Raw genomic sequence first — 4,715 nt, 5'->3', positions numbered from 1 at the left:
AAAAAGACAAATGTTTAAAATGCAGTATAACAACTATTTACATAACATTTGCATCGCATTAGGCAATCACAAGTAATCTAGAGATGATTTAAAGTACACACAAGGATGTGCACGGGATATATGCAAATACTACACCTTTTTATATCAGGGACTTGAGCATCCTTAGGTTTTGGTATCCTCAGGGGTTGCTGGAACCAATGCCCTGCAGATATTGAAGGATCACTGTAATCTCAAATTATCTTAGGCTCAGAGAAATTCAGTGAGATGTCCAAAATCACACAGTTACCATGTGTATATAAAGAACTGTACTCACTAATGATGCAATTTCAGACACGGCTTATTTTTTCCCTTTGCCTTAATTTTTTGTATACCTAAAGTGACAGCGTTGAAGCTCCACCCAAATTCTGTCAAATCCCATTTGATCTTTTCTGTGTATCTTCTCCCTGGGCTGCCCTCTTCTCTGGAGCCTGTTTGGGCTTCCGAGCCACTTAACCTTTAGGCAGAGAGAGCTGGGAATGCATGGGAGCCCACCTGCCTGCCCCCCACCACACCTCAGCCATTAACCGGACTGTCAGATTGAGGAAAATGAACTCAGGTTGCTAGCTTTGGGATGGGATAATTATGGGCTGGAACCTACCTTCCAATGCTCCTCATGGGATCAGGCTGAAGCTACCCTCTGTTGTTTTTGCCTGAGATCATACCCTTGCACGGCTTCTTCTCCTTGCCTGCCCTGTTTCCCCTCCCGCTTCGCCAGTCTGCCCTGGGAGCCCTGGCGTGATAAGTCACTTGCTTGTCAATCCTTGTGGTAGAGTCTGCTTCTGGGAAACCTGACATAAGGCACCACCTCACATATTTTCTTGACGGTGGTGGAAAAGGAAAGAAACAAATAGGAGAGCAGGGAGAGAAGACAGAAAAGATGAAGAAGTGGTTTCACTTTGGATTATGGACTGTCCTTTGTCAGTCATGGCCTCATAACACATTACACCGAAGTTTCTGAGACATTTCTTTCTACACCACTGTTTCATATAATTGGTGCTTATATGTCTAAAATTACAAAGAGACTGTAACATTTACAGTTTGCAAAATACTTAAGTAGTCTAGAGGGAACTCAGATTGGAAACTGGCAGCTGATAGGCTGAACTCAGCTCACTGATATGTTTGGTCTACACAGTATTGGGTCACAGTGTTTTAAAACTGAATTCATTTTCAGCATTTTAAACCTAGAGTCACATGAAAATCCCTGCTTCTGGCTTCTCTTGAAAAACTGGGCTATTTGGCAATGCCATGTGTACATGACCGTATGGCAGGAGTCATTTGGAGCTGAGTAATGGCTCACTATTAGGTAGTATATTAGTTAAGATAGAATGGACTCTGCTGAAATAGCAAATAAAATCCAAATCTTAGTGGTTTAATCCAAGGAAAGATGATTTCTTAGTCACTCAAAATCCAGTGAGGGTTGGTAAGCACTATAATCCAAGCAGTGACTCAGGGATCCAGGATTCTTCCTTCTTGTGACTCACCTTATCAACAAGTAGCCTCCAAGGTCACTGGGGGAAGAAAGAGAAGGTAGAGGGAGGAACACGTGCTCTTAATTCCCTGAAATGTCATTTTTCTTCAGAACCTGTTGACCAAAACTAACCCAATGGACCCAAGCCAACTACAAAGGAGACAGGGAAATGTGGACGAGCACACAGAATCTGGTGAGCATTATCTCTACCATAGGAAGATATGTGTTCTATTTTACCAGCTACCCACAGACCCTACTGCCTCTCCAAAACTGGCATTTATTTTCCATTTATCATCTTACACAAGCCTCTTCACTCACTACATTACTCTGGGTTAAAAGAACCTGTATGAAATTGGAGAGCCTCTGGATTCATAAGAATACCTCACTTCCCTCTTCAGGACTGACATGATCTGAAGTAGCCAGGAGTTTTAAACAGGCCTCTCCTGGGAGGAAAAAGCCCTCCAAGGCCTTAAACAAGCCCTTCATCCAATGACTAAAAGATGCCCTTTTCCTAGACAGAGGTGACATCCAGTTTTTTCCAGAGGCCAGACCTGTCACCAGCACCTATTTCTGTCTCAACAGACACTGGCAGCTGGGAAAAAGAACCTTTTGAATAAATATGGTGTTTTCTCTCCGCTTTTCACCCGACATCATCTCCAAAACACCATGTCTAAAATGGTGACTGAGTCTTCAAACCAGGCCACGACACCTACTGAACAAAGAATGTGGTTGAAATTCCCCATGTGGCTGAATTCCCTATGTGGCTAGCTAGGAATAAAACTATCACTTAAAACCAATTCTATGGGAAAGGATATTTCAAGGGCAAATAACTGACTTATGAAACAGTTCTTACAATGATTGCTTTGTAAACTTGAAATTACCTGTAACGAACTATCTGAAAATGACTCACTAAAAGTCACTTTTGCCCCTGGTTCTTGTATAAAAATTAGATTTCAAATACCTTTTACCTTCAGGGTAGAAGACACCTACAGTAACCAATTAATTTCAATCAAAAGATGAGAGAGTCCTTCACAGTCTTGGACAATTGCAAAAATCCTCTGCCTAATAGAACTATAATGTGAACTATGTATGTAAATTTTAAAACTTCTGGAAGTCACATTATATAAAGTAAAATAAGACAAGAAGCATTAGTTTAAACAATAAATTTTATTTAACCCAATATGTCCAAAGTAATTTCCACAAATAATTAATATTAAAATATTGAAATATTTTGTTCTTTTTTGTACTAAGTCTTCAAAATCCAATATATATTTTTTATATTATAGCATATCTCAATTTGGTCTAGCCACATTTCAAAAGCACCATAACCCTTTGAGGCTGATGGCAACTTAGTGGTCATTGCAGATCTAGATGTCAAATTAGAGGAGTTAAGCTACAATGTAAATTGCTTAACTATTAAAGAGGAATCAAGAATCCAAAGAAAGATACAATTCAATAGGATTTATTAAAGATAGGCATCTTCTGTAAACTTAGCAACCAAGGAATTGCTAAATTAGGAGAGAACAGGAATTCTGAGCGCAAGACTGTGCGAGAAGTTGGTCAAGAAGGAAAGTGTATTGGTTTTGGATTCCTCCAAAAACTCACCTGGAGGCAAGGGCTTGGTGCAGCCTTTCTGTCTGAGAGATGATTCCAGTAATCAAAAGTAGGGAATTAGGAAAGTAAGACAGGATGGTGGGGGTATTGGGGGAAGCCAACATGGAATTCTTTTATGAGAGGGTAACTATTGCTAGGAACTTTTTAAAGACTCAGGTAGAACACATCTCTCAGTGTCTCTCTGATCATATTGATGGGATGACAGACAATGTGAATTTCACCTTATTGGGTGCTGAATATTTCTGTCTTCCTGTAAGTATTCTTTTCTTTTTTTTGAGACGGAGTCTCGCTCTGTGGCCCAGGCTGGAGTGCAGTGGCCGGATCTCAGCTCACTGCAAGCTCCGCCTCCCGGGTTCATGCCATTCTCCTGCCTCAGCCTCCCGAGTAGCTGGGACTACAGGCGCCCGCCACCTCGCCCGGCTAGATTTTTGTATTTTTTAGTAGAGACGGGGTCTCACCATGTTAGCCAGGATGGTCTCGATCTCCTGATCTCGTGATCCGCCCGTCTCGGCCTCCCAAAGTGCTGGGATTACAGGCTTGAGCCACCGCGCCCGGCCTCCTGTAAGTATTCTTGATCTTAGTTTTACAGTACAGTTAAATTCTTTGGAAACAGTTTGATTGTTTCTGGATTTGCTTTTAACATTTGTTGGGCAGATCCAGAAGAATAGCATTGTCTTGATGCAGGAGGACCCAATTTCAGTCTTCTCGTTAATTGGCAGAGGGAAGATCCTTTATACTGTCTGAGCCTCATTTGCTTCATTTTGGGTGTTATCTACTGATTTCCATATGTCATTGGTTGAGAGTTGCTCCTGGAAGCATTAAATCCCGGTCACTTGCATCCTTGCATACAGGCTGAGAAAACTCTCACGGTTCCTTTGAAAGCCACCCCCCCACCCCCCGCATCAAAGCAGAGATGCATGTGCTTGAGGTGGGAGAGCTGTCAGCAGGTATAGGAACCCTCCCCTGAGCCGACAGGTAAATGCAGAGGAAGGCTAAGAGGCAGAGCATCAACCATTACCAAAACGGGTTTTGTTGGTTTGTTTTCCTTTTTTGCAATGCAATTTTGTAGAAATGTAGTTAGCATGGAGTAAACCACACAAATTTAAAGAACACAATTTGGTAAGTCCTTATTTTGCCTTTGTTTTTGAAAACATTTCTTCCTCTGTATACAGTTATGGGTTGACAGATATATTTTTCTCTCCGGCTTTTAAAGATGTTGCTTCACTGTCTTCTTGCTTGCATTGTTTCTGATCAAACATATGTTATTCTGAGACCAGCTACATTATTTGGGAGGCCCAGTGTAAAGTGAATATGCAGAACCCTTGCACAAAAATTGTTAAAAATTTCAAGATGGCAACAGCAAGGCATTAAACCAAGCTTCGAGACTGTTCAAAGTGTACCTTGTGCAACTGCACAGGTTGTGTGCACAGGAAGCTGGTCCTGCTGTTATCATCTCTTTCTACCTCTAAAGAACTTGGTTTTTTAAATCTGTTTATAAGATTTTCTCTTTATGGCCGGGCGCGGTGGCTCAAGCCTGTAATCCCAGCACTTTGGGAGGCCGAGACGGGCGGATCACGAGGTCAGGAGATCGAGA

This window comes from Colobus angolensis, unplaced genomic scaffold (genome assembly GCF_000951035.1).
Source record: "Colobus angolensis palliatus isolate OR3802 unplaced genomic scaffold, Cang.pa_1.0 Scaffold125, whole genome shotgun sequence".
Classification (NCBI taxonomy): Eukaryota; Metazoa; Chordata; class Mammalia; order Primates; family Cercopithecidae; genus Colobus; species Colobus angolensis.
Note: the sequence above shows the minus strand (reverse complement) of the source record.